The sequence below is a fragment of the Lissotriton vulgaris genome, chromosome 4_1 (assembly GCF_964263255.1).
Source record: "Lissotriton vulgaris chromosome 4_1, aLisVul1.2, whole genome shotgun sequence".
Lineage (NCBI taxonomy): Eukaryota > Metazoa > Chordata > Amphibia > Caudata > Salamandridae > Lissotriton > Lissotriton vulgaris.
This window is the reverse complement of record NC_141691.1, coordinates 1500253120-1500268738: the sequence shown is the minus strand read 5'-3', so window position 1 is coordinate 1500268738 and position 15619 is coordinate 1500253120. Positions and strand designations below refer to the sequence as shown.

Genomic DNA, 15619 nt, shown 5'->3' with positions numbered 1-15619 from the left:
TAAATCCACACAAAACGAAGCTCCTTGCTAGTAACAAAACGTACTTTTAACGTTACAAATGTGAAAATAATCCCCAAACAGCTGTAAATGTACTCCAGACCAAGCTTTGAGTAACTCCAGCTCCATATATGGCCTCTCAAACGTTCTCCAACACAGTCCAATAGAAAATACTGGAGACAGGGATGTAAAGGAAAGAATATAAAAGTATAGGACATATTATTAAAATAAATAACGGTATTTCGACGTTTAAAATAAATATATACAAAATGTTTACTTGAAAACATGTATAACATTAACATCTAATTATGATATTATTTAAAAATGTAATAATGAATTCATTTTAATATTAAACCTATAATAAACTTTAAAGATGTTGTTACATAATGATTAGTATTCAAAATGAATTATATATATAACAGCTAGTAAGTTTTAATAAAAATTGCATAACAGTAAATATTTTAGCGGAGGTGGGATTTTACAAAAATTTATTTTTAGGGAAATAAAATAAAATTTCTATAAAAAATATTAATACAGATTAACATGATTGTATTGTGGCATTTAGTTTTATTATTTCTAGATTAAAAAGACATATATAAAATTCATTTCCATTTATATTTCTAATAAAATATTTCATAATTTTGTATACAGTATAATACATTTTAATGTGTTTGCTTATCCTTTGCCATCAGGAGATCTCCACCTGGTGGTGGATACCTCTTTCTATCTGTGAACATTTATGAGTAGTAATATACAACCTTAAATATTGTAAGAGGCTCCACCTGGGGATGGAGACAGGTATGTCTACATCTTGTGTAACTTTACACTTAGAAACAGTGATTAGCAAAGAAGTGTAAAGTTACTTCTAGGTGCAGGAGTAGATTTATAAGCGAGAACATTTAAATGTGTATACTTGTAAATCATACACATTGTGTTTTGGAAATCAAATTTATACTATTTCTAGATGTATTTTCATTTATTGTTTGAATTACGAAATGTATGATTACTGGATATTCTGAAGTTTAAAACTTCTTTATGAGTTATCTTCATACTTTGATTTTTAACTTCAGTTGCGTTTAAGGACCTTCACCGAGTTACACTCCTGGGGCCCAACTTATTAACTTATCATGGGTTTTGCAATTTGCAATTTTATGATCCAGATCACTTTTGTAATCATCAATATCAATATTCTGGTAAATAAATCTATCAAGCAGTGGAGGAGGGTGGAAAGGGAGTGTGTATTGAAGCGGGCACAATGCCTTGTAACTATGTGAACAGCCATAAAAATACATTTGTGCTTGTATCTGCAAAATTGACTATGAAATCTTCATAACTTGAACAATTCAGACTCTTAGGGGATCATTACGATGGTGAAAGGCCTGCCACCGACAGCCGGTTGGTGGCATGCCTTACCTCATAGTACTTTTAGCACTAGAGGGGTTTTGTCCTACAAGTCCCGGCTGGACAAATATACGTTATATCAAAACAGAGGTGCCAGGGCTCGAATTCAGTTCACAACTGCTTTTTTCGTGTATTCATTCATACATTTCTTTTCAAATTAATTTGAAAAGAAATGTATGAATGAATACACGAACCTTCGGAATCTATTTAAAGAAGGCACATAGCTGCTAAATAAAAAGCAGTTGTGAACTGAATTCGAGCCCTGGCACCTCTGTTTTGATATTACACCATAGTACTGCTGTTTCCCCCCGCCATATTATGATGGCGAGGGAAATGTTGGGTGAGCCTGACGGTCGTAAAGACTGCCCGCCACGGTTCCGACAAGTGGTCGTTTTCCGACCACCTGTTGGAACAGAAACCTAGCCCAACATTTGGTGGTGCCGTGAATATGATATCCCGTTCCTCTGTTTGTTTTGCAGCGGACAAACCACCAGAAAACGAATGGCAGAAACCGATTTGGGGGCCCATAGTGGGTCCCCCTTAATCCTTGGGATGGGACAAGGAGATGTGCCCCGGGTACATATCCATGCACCATGTGGCAGGCACGGTTGGGTGCCTGCCACGTAGTGCCGGGATCTGACAGCACCCAATATTTTGCATTGTGTCGGGGGCTGCTGACCGAATCCCCGCCACAATGCAAAACATAAGTGATGCGCCCTCCGTGGTAGCAGTCACATCGTGATTCGGATTCTGGGGAGGCTGCGTCATGGATCGAAGTCCGTCCGTCATCGTAATGAGCCTCTAAGTTTTGAACAGGGCAGAGGTAAATCCTTTTACAGGGTTGAAAGGTAAATAGAACACTCAAAAAATGTGTTAGAGTCTGACCAAAGGGATTTCTACGGTGGCAGGTGAATCTTGAAAGTAGTGGGGCTAGGAGTAAGTACAAAATTAGACTGCGTGAGCGAATGTAGCATACAGGTGTAACTTTCACCATAGGACCGTATGTGTGGATGTCTCAATGCATGTAGATTTAGAAATAGGGATAGTAAATTTACACTTAACTACATATACTTACCTGAATTATATTTTGGCACGTAATATCCTGGCTATGATATTTCTGTAGCACAATATTTTTTGGTAAGGTATTCAGAAATGAAATCCCTTCTTTTGTGCCCTCAATGCCTGTAGTGTTCCTTTCTCCCCTTCATGACTCTCTTCCTCCTTCTATAACCTGCCACACATAGTTAGCTATTTCCACCTCCTCATCCTCCATATCTTTACCCTCTCTCTAGCCTTCACTACCCTTCCTTTATTTTACTTAGAGAGTTTCATAAGGTAGACCCATAGGTATCAGAACACTGTATGAAGAAATGGCTTACCTTAGTTTGCCCTATCTGTATAATTTTTAGGTCTCGCCTTTACCATTCTGCAGGAATGGGAAATGGGGAGAATTCAAGTCGGCAAAATCCTCTTCAAACCAAGGGCTTTCAGCCCCGCGGTTTTCTTGCAGTTCACGTGAATCATGTGAGCAAACATGCACTCGCATTCACGGCCAGGGCTTCTCCTCCCCTAGCAGCACTCCTCCCACACCAGCAACTCCCCCCTCCCACACCAGCACCTCCCTTCTCTCTCCCCGCAAACACAGCCTTGCCGTAGCAGCACTCCTCCCACACCAGCACCTCCCCCCTCCCACACCAGCACCATCCCTCTCTCTCCCCGCAAACACAGCCTTGCCCAGCAGCACTCCTCCCACACCAGCACCTCCCACACCAGCACCTCCCCTCTCTCTCCCCGCAAACACAGCCTTGCCCTAGCAGCACTCCTCCCACACCAGCACCTCCCCCCTCCCACACCAGCACCTCCCCTCTCTCTCCCCACAAACACAGCCTTGTTAAATCTAACAGCCCATGTTTCTTTGCAAATATGCCACCTACAGCTCCACAGAGGGGGAAAACACGTTACTACTCACACTTGTACCATCCGGTCATCTTCTCTCACTGACTTCCAGTGTTCCACCACAAAATCTTTGCACATAATATGTGGCGAGAGGTGGGCGTGATGCTATGCGAATGGCTTTAAAAGCAATGCTCATGTTTTTGATTCTTGTTTGTTTCTAACAAGCCTGCAATGGGTTGACGTAAAGACCATTTTATTTCCGTGCGTACTTATTTATGTATGTGTTTTATATTTACTTTCCATAATTGACCTTTTTGTAGGGTGTTCTAGAATGTTCCAAGCCTGCTGACTCAGTCTTTGCAGCAGGACAGCACACGCTCATTCACGTACAAGCAGTTCTGTGGTCGATCACTCTCGTACTGTCCAGTGAGTTGAAAATACGTGCTTTCTAAACAAACTTGCTGCGAGGCTGCAGTCGGCAGGCTGAAACACTGGGGGCTTCGCAGGCAGGCACCCACGCGCGGTATTGTCTGCTTGCGAGTTTAGGGGTCAGTTCGGAAATTTTAGGATTAGTAAATTTAATATCCTGTCAAAATTCGCATGATAATGAATGGCGGCGGGCCTCGCCGGCTGAGCTGGCAAGGACCGCCGCCATGCTGCAGCCTGAGAGATAGCGCGGTTAATTTATGAACACGGAATTATGCTGTGCTGGCGTGAGAAGAGCTGGTCACATGAGATCAGCGTCGCCGGTGTGTGAGGCTGCGTGCATTTGTGTGTGCGTGAGACTATAAACAGATATGTGGGTACTGGGAGGGGGTTGTGTGCTGGGTGTTGCTGGTGTGTGGAATTGATTCTTAGAACTGTGCTTACAGTTTTAACTTGATTTTGCTACAAAAAACATTTTTACAGCTAGCAAATCAAAAACAAAATGAGGTATTGCTGCAGAACTTGGTGGTTGGTGTGATGCAGGAAGCCAATGATAAGAGAAAAACTGTCATTGTAAATAATGTAACTACTGAACACATTAAATCGACCAGTGGTACAGCCTTGCCCTAGCAGCACTCCTCCCACACCAGCACCTCCCCTCTCTCTCCCCGCAAACACAGCCTTGCCGATTATTCAGGGCCGGCCGCAGGCCGGCCGAACCTCCCCAGCCAGCTTCCCCCAGGCCGTATCAGCACTCCTCCCACACCTTTGAAGTGAAGCTTAGCTTCACTTCAAAGGCCCCTGCTGTCGCATCTCTCCTCCCCCTCCCCTTCTCTGCCTTCCCTCCATCTTCTTTCCACCGTCTTTTTTCCAGGTTGAAAGAAACATCTGCTTAGTTTATGTAGGAACACTTTTACCCCATGAAGGTAACCTTAATCAAAGAGGATAAGGAAAGACACCGCATAGCTTATGCTTATTTTGGATTTTCCCATCTATATTAAATCGGTAGATAGACCATTCGATATCCAGTAACATTTAGAGATATTCAGCTTTTCCTTCGTGGTCAGTAAGCATCCCTCGACTCACTCTCTAGATTCTCTGTAACTCTTCTGGAACTCAGGGCCCCTGCGCGGACGACAGAGAACTCGGACAGCATCACTGACAAAGCCAACAGGTAAAGCGTCATTGCTGCATATTGTTTTTATCAGCACAACTGCTAGCATGTGATTAGAGCAGTCAGACACAAAAGGTAAGCATTGTGCTTTTAGTATAATGTGCAGTGTGCTTGCTACATGTGTACCGTGCATCGTCATTGTGCTCTGTGTATAATGTGCAGTGTGTTATGTGAAGAACGTGCATCCTCACTGTGCTGTGTGCATGGTGTGCATTGAGATATGTGATGAACGTGCATTGAGCAGCACGTGTAACGTCACTGTGCTGGGTGTACAGTGTGAATCGTGTTATGTGAAGAATGTGCAGTGTCATGTGTATAACCTGCTTCATTGTATATGTATATTGTGCATTGTGCTACATGTATACCATGAATAGTCATTGTGCTCTGTGTATAATGTGCATTGAGCTATGTATGTAACGTGCATCGCCACTGTGCTAAGTGTATGTGCTATATGTATAACATGGATTGTACTATGTGTATAACTGGCATGTACTATGCGTAGCGTGTGTTTTGTGCTAACACACAAAGAGACTGTAAACACCGCACTGCTTACATCACTTCCTGGGTGAAGGCAGCGGAATACACAGACAGTGAGCATGCTTGCAGTGTGACCTGGGCCCTACATGTGAGTTCCCTTCATATGATCAAACTCTTAAGCAAGGCACCTTCTGGCCAGACTCAATCCTTTCACAACATAGGACTTCCGAGTTTCCAAAGTGCGAGTCCATTTAAGAGCAAGCTCAGGAACAACAAGCATTGGCAAAGCCAAAAGGGCTCACCTTTAAAAGACCCGGTCATCGACTTTGCCAATGATTGTTTCCCTTGACATTATGAAAAATAATAATTACAAAATGGCTGTCACTGCATCACAAAGCTGTGTGTGCGCCATTTTGGCCGTTCAAAAAAAAAATCATTTACCATCCAAGATGGCAGGCAGCCATTTTAGAATAGTAAATTTAAAAACAAGTATGCATGATGTTATGCAAAGCAACAGAAGCAAGCACTCCGGTAGCAGTGTGCTATCCCTGGGCCTTTGCAGCAATAATAATAAAAATTAAGCAAGTGTGGGAAGCGGACATGCGGGGATCACGACGAGTGGCGAAGCAAGTGACCCAGTAATAGTCTTTCAGACACGCAACACCACTCACACCCACGCAAGCCCACTATCACCCACGCAACGCCACTCACCCAAGCAACACCACTCACACACGCAACACAACTCACCTACGCAACCCCACTCACACGCAACGCCACTCATCCACGCAACGCCACTCATCCACGTAACACCACTGATCCACGCAACACCACTCATCAACGCAACGCCCCACATCCATGCAACGCCACTCACACATGCAACGCCACTCACACATGCAACGCCACTCACCAACGCAACACCACTCACACATGCAACGCCACTCAACCACGCAACGCCACTCACTCACGCAAATCCACTCACAACCACGCAATGGCACTTTTACCCACACAGCACCACTTTCAGACACACAACGCCACTCACACCCACGCAAGCCCACTCACACATGCAACGCCACACTCACCCAAGCAATGCCACTCACACACGCAACGCAACTCACACACGCAACGCCACTCACCCACGCAAGCCCACTCTCACACACGCAACGCCACACTCACCCATGCAATGCCACTCACACACGCAATGCAACTCACACACGCAACGCCACTCACCCACGCGACAACACTCACCCACGCAACGCCACTCACCCACGCAACAACACTCACACATGCAACACCACTCACCCACGCAACGCCACTCACTCAAAGCCACTCACACCCACGCAGTGCCACTTTCACCCACACTGTGCAGTGCACAATAGGTCTTGCAGTAGGAAAGTTGGAGCTATTGGTTTTGTAAATGACAAAGCTCTTTATGTTTTTAAAATGAAAACAAAAATAAAAGGCATTGTTATTTGCAATTGTAATAGCTCCAACTTTCCTACTGCGAGACCTATTGGCAACGCCAGTGCTTGTTTATCCAGTCGTCATGTTTGCCATTTACATGTCCTCACTCGTCCCTCCCTTCATCTTTCCTAAAACAATTCACCTTATCCCTTGTCAGCCGTAACTCTTGTATTCTTCTGTACATGTCCCATTTTGCTTTGTCCCTTCCCTCAATGTATTAATTTCTCTTTCATTTTCTACATCACACTTTATTCCTCCTCTACTCTACTTGCCCTGCTTTATCTCCATCACTCTTCCTCTCTTCTTCTTAGAGCCTATTCCTACAACGTCCTTCCCTTTCTCGCTAACCTTTTCACTCTCCTTCCCACTGTCTCTCGCTGAAGATTTTTAAAATGTCAATATGTGAGGAGGAAGTAAATCATCCAGTCCTGTTTCCTTTGCGCTCTAATATTTGAAATTTAAATGCAAAACATGAGTACCAAAATTCAAAAGAAAACAAAAACAAATTTTGAGCCAGTGACTGGGGTCACATTTTCCTATGTGTGCCTCAGATGTTCCAAACTTCCTTACAGTTATTTTCTAGCTCCATTCTCACCCTGGTTTCCACGTCTTTCTCTCCTTTCCCCTCTTTAACTGTTCACTTGTTTCTATGTCAAGGCATCTTCCTTATGCCTCCAGCAGTCTCCCTTTCCACTTCTCCCATTCCTTAAATATATCCTCACGCTTCTTTCACCATGCTGCTCCTTCTCCATGATGAGGTCTAAGACCTCGGCTCCAAAGAAGGAGTGCAGCAGAAACATTACCTTGCAATGTCTACACAATGAAAAAAACACACGTGCCAAACTAGCATAATGGGATCTGGCTGAGTTGGGTTTATCAATGTTCTAAAGAACAAACGTTTAAAGTAGTTACCTTCCATCTGTAACATGGATTACAGCAAAATGTTCATGTGCAAGCTGCACATATCAGATACAGTTTGCACTTGATTTTAAAGTTACTTTTGTTCTATGTAAAACTTAAGCCAAAATGGCTATGCCTGATATGATTGACGACAGAATCGTAATTCATGCAAATAATCTGTTCCTTGCGCTTTTCTTCCTGAGCTAATGGTAACAATGTTCTGCTTTATACTATAACACCCATACCTCTGCCTTATCTGAGCTTATTCGATGTCATTAATTGATTCATCCTGTAGGACATGCCAGCTGCAGACCAAGGGCAGCAGATAGTGAGCTGCCAATTCTTTGTCTGAATTTCGGAATGAGAACAATTCCACTGCTCTGAGATGAGACACTCTGTTTGTAGCCTCTGCCCACCACCTGCCGTTCCAGGCTAGTCCGTCAGGCTAACCACCAGTAAAGGAGTATGGAATTACATGTAGATGCCACCTATACAGTTTGCATAGTTCTGTGAACATGAAACAAGCACGCTGCATCTGTATGAATGAGTGAGAGAGAGGCGTCCAGTTCAGTTTGATCCATAGAAGTGCACAAAGACAACCCCAACCAAACACCCTCACCCCCAGAGCATTACTGTGTTAAACTCCATCAGTAGGTGAACACTGCACTCTTAGGGACATTAGGTTGTCCTATAGTTGAAGAGTAATTATCAATGAATTACTTAGGTGTTAAATCTTTTTTCTTATGGACTGGTTAGACATGTGGAAAGCCATGTTCCTACATGAAAATCTAAAAATCAGGGATAGCTTTGAGGGACATAATCTGTCTGGTTGTGCCTGGGAAAATTTTCATTCAAAATTGATGTGTTGTAATACAATATGTACAATCGGCAGGAATGTCAGAATGAGGGTCTTATAATGAAGAACTCTTTGTAATTCTTTTTGTCAGAGACACCCAGAATCAGAAGCAGGGTCTTATGGTAGGCGAAATTAAGTTATGCAATTTGCAAAACTAATGTACACATATAAGTCATTAACTGATAACGTTAAAAGTAGCGTCTCTACAATACTGGATATGTAATTATTTAGATATCATGGTAAACACGCTTAGGGCCAGATTTATCAAGGTTTTGGGTCGCTCTTGCTCCATGCAAGGGTGCCACGAAACCTAAGAGAGATTAATCAAGCTACGCAAGGCCACCTTGATAAACCTGAAGTAACACAAGGGTGCAGAAAACGCTGTCTTGCATTACTCTGCTCCACGGAGGCGTTCCATGGGTAGAGTATGGGTGTCCGATGCATCCACTCAAGGATTTTGGCACGTTCCCAGATTTATCATTAGTGGTAGACCTGGGGATGCATCAACATGTTACGCCTCCCTAGGTGAGGCATAACAAGGAGAAATGCCTTTATTTCTCCTAATGTTTTCCACTTTTAAATGTCCTGCATTCTTCAGCACACATAGAAAGATGAAAATGCCTCTGAGGATTGTTTGCACAGGAAGGTATACCTTCCTGCACAAAAACTATCCTGCCCATAACACAGGCACCCTTCCACTATGGTTTTATTACTCAAGTCAGTGCTGTAGCTAGGGTACCCCTGTGTATATACATCGAAAGCAAGCACCTCCTCTATATAATAGTGTTCAAATTACACTTTTGCATGTTATATTACTGTCAAGGACAAAACATTTCAGGCCAGATTTATGAAGATGTGATGCAGCACAATGCAGCAAGAGAATTTCCTGCACTGCATCACACGGAGAGGGCGGGAATGCTCCATGTCTACTAAGATATGGCATATTCCTACTCTGTCCCTTGTATAATGGTTAAAGGGTGCCTGCGTTGCAGGCAGGAATATTTTTGTGCAGAAAGGGATACCACTCTTCACAAAAACAATCCTTAGATTACTTTTCCTTGTGCATGCAGGAAGAGGAAAATATGAGGAGAAAAAACTAATTTCTCCTCATAGTGCCTCCCTTTGGAAGGCATGCCTTTTTAATGCAGTCCCAGGTTTACTACTGGTAGTAAATCTGGGAATGCACCACAATCCATGGAACATCTTCACAGGGAAGAGTAATGCAAGGTTGCGACTTGTGCTTCGTTTTGTTACTCCAGACTTACCATGCCATGCAGAGCTATGCAAGGTGGCTTTGCATGCATAGCAAATCTCACTTAAGGCTTGAATTGCCCTTGCATCAACTTGCGTGACACAAGGGCAACACACTCCTTTCATAAATCTGGCCCTAAATTACCATGCATCTTCTGTAAATTCTGATTTGCTACACATTCTGGACATAAAACAGTATCCATATATTATTTGGCTGAAAAAGGCTAACATATCTCAGAGTTCTAAGAGTTATAGTGCAGGTTAACAAAGGAGAAGCAGGCACAGTGCTTAATTTGTGAAAAAATAAGTGCTAGGGCCTTTGTCAGAAGCCACTGCAGCTTGCACCACCTATTGCCCCAGTCAAGGCTGACAATGACAGTACCAACACAGCTTCTAACCATTACACTCCCACAAGTGTAACAATTCAGACTATTCCAGCCCCCCCAAAGTTATACAAATGGCTTGAGGCAGGTATTTTTCATTTGTAACGTACATTGAATTGACAAACAACTGTACAAATTAAATAAACAGTGCCACCCTGTGCAGGTGTTGACAATTATGTGCTGGTGCCAAGCACCGGAATTCACTGTCTCAAACTAAGCACTGTAGTTGTGAGCCTTAACCATTGAATACTACTCTGTGCATTGTGTATTGCAGAATATACAGCCGAAAAACACACCCAAGCTTTGGGAGAAAGGCCTTCTAACCACTTCAGCATTTAGCAGAGTGAGGAACTGCTGCCGTCCAAGCTGAACGTTTTTTGTAGTACTTATGTGTGTGTGTGTGTATGTGCAGTGGCTTAATGCAAAGGATGGTGTCACCTGCAGAATGTGATGAAGGGCATATGAGTCTCCCATATCGCACAATTTTCATTGGTTTTGGGCTCAATGAGGCCCCCCTGAAGTATTGAGGAGGGCAATAGAGGGTTGTGGGGTCCCCTGCACCGCGGAGACTGCAGGGGTCTGTGCTATGCCCCTGTGTTTGTGGTATTTCTATAACTCGAACCACGATAAATGGCAGTGTCAAAGACAAGCACAACGTCATGAATTAATATGAGAGGTCGCTGGTTTGTAAACAGTTAATGCGTTGTGACATAGTGCTCTATAAGAGGGCAAATTTCTTAAACATCCGATATAGCTTTATATTTTACAGTAGGAAACATGATTTGTTCATCAGGATAATGTTTGGTTAATATTTGCTTATTCTTTGTACCAGTATCATAAGTGTGTGCTGTTTGTGAATATATGTATGGAAACCGAGCTTACCTTGTATAAAAGATGCAGAATAGAAAAATCTCAAAAAATCCTAATGAGAGTTTGGACTGTAACACGCACACACTCACATAGCAAAAAAAAAGCATGATGACTCGACTGAAGAATTTACAGTTGTTGCAGCTTTTTTCTTACAGACATATTTCTTCCCGTTTCTGAAATCCAATCGTGATAGGTGCTGTTTACTGTTGCGGGTAGAGTTCATGCGAAAATCTCTCCCTATGGCGCATAACTAAATGTGTCGGAATTTCTGAAATCAATATGGCATATCACCATCTCTTCCCTTGTCACCTGAAATACAGCTGGAGTACTAGACTATGTGTTGTTCCACACTAACCATTGCACAGCGCATGCACATGTAAACACATCCAGGGTGAAGGTTGCTCTTGCTTTTGTGCACCCAGACGCCCTCTGTTTTGAGTTGGTAAGTTTTACACACGACCCTCTCATGACCCCTGGCATCAGGTGCCTCATAGGATACACATCAGGGAAGGTTCAACCCAATCCTGCACACATTCCACACCTTGGTTACGGAGGGCAAGATAGAGGACTTACAAATAAGAGGTGGGAGAGTAAAATATTTATTAGTTAATGCAAATAAATAGGTACAACCGTTGGAAAAATAACGATTTCTGTGAAACAGAAAAGTCAAGGTTTAGGAGGAAGTTCCATAACCAAAGAGGGATCGTAGTGGGAGAGGAGAGCGAGGTCACATCTTGAGGTATCAGGAGAAAGCTTCGTCTATAATCTTCTCCTTTGATCCGGCAGTCTGCTGTATAGGAAAGTGCTTGTGTCTGTGTAGCAGTCTGAGGGAGGCTTTTTTAAATCATCCATTGTGTGTAAATACCGGATGTAAAAGTATTCAGTAATCCATGGTTGAGTTAGGTGCCATATTGGAAAGGTGAGGAGGCACTGAAGTGAGATGATCGGATGTGTATCATTGGCCCTTCTAAAGACTGTTTAAAAAATCTGTGAAAGGTCCATTATAGGTTTTGGAAATAAGGGGATTCACTATAGTTCCAGACTTGATATGTTGGCATTCTACTTTAAAATTTCTATATATCGCATTCGACAGCCATTTTGTATTTCGCTAGATCTTATGTGTGGTTGGTGGCCAAATTGGAGTTGTTAATTGGCACCAAAGTTAGTTGTAAGCAGAAGTGGGTCATCAGTCCACCTGTCGGCTACACTCAAATTAGGGGTAGAATACATTCCCGTTATGGTAATAAAAGTAGTAAAATTGATCGTACTTTCCATAGTCCTTTGGAATTTTGTTTGGTGTACGGTGCCATGTGGTGTGTGGCTTTTGGTTCAGATATTATATGAGGTTGACTTTAATGATGCCATGGCTAACGAGTTGGGGTTACTAATTATACGTGACTAGAATGCCGATTGATCGTTTAATTATTCTAGTAGACAATCAAAGAAGATCAAATTAATGTATGTATTAGATAGGCCATATTTGCTTGTGAATTTGTACAGTTAAGACAATCATCACATCTAATTTGTCATAAGAGCAAAATCATTTATTAGAGTTTGGATTATAATGGGCTCGATTGACATATAATACTGTATTATGTATGAAGTTTTAAAAATTGTGACAGACACCACAGCCAATATCATAACAGCAACAACATATATCATAGTACGGATTACAATGGGTTCAAGTGACATAGACAACACTATATTATTGACAAGGCTTGTAGGGTTCCATTTGTATCAGTGGGATTGTTGGTGCCATTGTCAATTAAACAGAGTTCAGACATATTATTGTTATATAATATTACAATAATTAGGGTTGTTAATAGTCATCATCTTTGGAAGCGATAAAGTACTGCGTCCATGGTATCTTATCACTTCCAAATTGGAGGACTATAAGCAAGCTTAAATATTGCAATATTATGTAGAGTGTACATTCTGGTTATTGTAATAAAAATTTCTGGCACACTAGCATTATTGGTTTTGTTTCCCATGCGACCAATTGTTACTAAAACACTTTTTCATATATCAACAAAATATGTCACGTGTGCAGCTTGCTGTACACGAGTTGACACAGTTGATTTACACATCTCTATAACATATCTAAGAGGAATGCAACGTTTTTGCTATATTGTTACCATATTTCCACATACTCCTAATATCTAACCAATGTTTTACAGCCTTGAAAAGGCCCAGGCCTGCGAGCCATAAGGGGGTGAAACACGTGTTGGCTGTGGCTTTCTTGTTCAAAAGAACACACATAGAACAATTCCAGCAAGAAACCCTGCTGTGTATTTGAATGAACTAATCTATAATATTGTATTTTTATCGAATTGTTTTCTTCACCTTACACAGGCGTATTGCTGCAAAAAGGTAACAAATAACTGCAAGTACCCCCAATCTCAATAATAAGGGAATTTTATAAAGCGCTTGGTATGCTCAGATGGCGTGTCCCTGCGCTAAAACAGAAGAACTCCCGCCGACTGGATCGTAGAGTCTGCTCGGTTACCGTGTATATAGGTATGTTTTTAGCTTCTTCCTGAAGCTAGGTTCAGATGACTCCAGGCGGAGGTCCAGAGATAGGGCATTCCAGCTCTTCGCCACAAGGTAGCGGAAAGATCTACCTCCCATGCGAGCCCTCCTTATCCTCGGGACCTTTAATAGGCTCCATAGGAGGAGCGAAGGGCGCGCGTGGGTACGTACCTGGTGACCAGGTTCTGGAGCGGTGTTGGCGCCTTCCCAGTAAGGATGCGGTGGCAGGTACAGAGGGCCTTAAACTCGACCCTGCTTCTCACTGGCAACCAATGAAGAGTCTGAAGGGCAGCTTTGGAGGCCGATCTTTTGGGAAATTTTAGAATGAGGCGGGCTGCCGCATTCTGCAACACCAGAAGGCGATTAATTGCCTTGCTGGTTGCTCCCAGGTACAGCAAGTCGCCATAGTCCAGGCCTGATGTGACGAGGGCATGCACCAGCGTTCTACGGGCTGACATAGGAAGGAGATCTAAGACCTTCCGTAGACTTTTCAGGACACTGAAGCAGACACCCGCCACACGGCCTATCTGAGGTCCAAAGGACAGGTCAGCATCAAGCCAGATTCTAAGGTTCCGAACTTCTTGACAGGGTGTTGGAACCTCGCCTAAGCATGGAGGCCACCACGACAACCAGACAGATGGGTTCCCCCCACGACGAGCACCTCGGTCTTGCTGCCATTTAATTTGAGGCAGTTGGTGGACATCCAGGCTGCAAGGTCTTGCATGCAGGCTCTGAAACTGTCCACCGCAAGACCGGGCGCTCGCGAGGGAGATAACCAGTTGCGTGTCATCGGCGTAGGACACTATGTGCAGACCATGGCCCTCAGCAATGGGGGCCACTGGGGAGACATATAGATTAAATAGGGTGGGGTTCAGGGACGATCCCTGGGGTACGCCCTGGCCCAATCCAATATCCCTGGAATAACATTCGCCCTGGCGGACCTGAAAGCTTCTCCCCGTCAGGAAGGACTGGATCCATTCGAGTGCAGCTCCAGATATCCCTCCACTATTCAGACACTGTAGCAGGGTGGTATGAGCTACAGTATCGAATGCTGCACTTAGGTCCAATAGGATGAGGGCCATAGTATGACCCTCATCCACCCCCTGACGTAGGGTCTCCACGGCTATCAGAAGCGCTGAGTCCGTTGAGTGGCGGGGATGGAAACCAAACTGGGTATCGTGTAGTAGGGCAGCCTCTTCCACAAAATCCATCAGTTGCAGGTTTACCCCTCAAGAAAACCTATTGCAACTTAACCTATGGAGTGGGGCCATACCCAGTAGGGGATGTGAGGGCACACACCACAAGATACTGCACCTATACATGGCAAACAATGGGACTACTATATCCAGTCTCCTTTTTCCTGTGCTCAGAGAAATGAGTTTATCACTTTTTGAGAACAAAAGTCCGTCCCGGAAGGGTTATCACTATAGCTACGGACATGGAACCAAACATGGAAGTAGGCTGGTCCTGCTGGCGCTCTAGAGCTCTGGAAATGTTTTGCTGAAAAATGTCCAAGTCCCAGCGCAGGATGGGACTTAATCATTTTTAGTAGGTGCAGGGATTTGTGAGTGGGATGTAGCTGAAATGCAATCTGATTCCCTGGAACTGATGGTGGAATCCTTTTTCTGGTGGATTCTACTGAAAACCTGGAGCTGTTAAGGAAAACTTTCAAATGTTTCCAGACTTTCTTCTGGCTCCTTAACAGCTACAGGAGTACACTTTTCAGGCACTCAGTGTAAGGCTTGTAGAGACTCCCAGGGAGTCAAGCAGAGGACAACAGCAGGGACCAGTCCAGGTCCAGTTGCTACTAATCAGCTGGGCAGCTCTGGAAAATCGTTTTACAACATTTTGTGTCCCTGTAGCCACAGAGGAGAATAGCCTACTTACATTTGAAGCCTAGTAAGTTGTATTACGTCAGAGGGGCAGTCCAGCCCTACAGGTCTCCTCATAGGTCTCAAACAGCAGGAACAGTCCTTTTTCCTTTCTTTCATAGGTTCA

At 43.5% G+C, this 15619-nt stretch overlaps 1 protein-coding gene across 2 annotated transcripts in view; it reads left to right on the top strand.

The window, feature by feature from the left end:
• The window catches only part of ALKAL1 (ALK and LTK ligand 1), a 718899-nt gene that overhangs the window by 16202 nt on the left and 687078 nt on the right, over positions 1 to 15619 (top strand). The window lies entirely within an intron of this gene.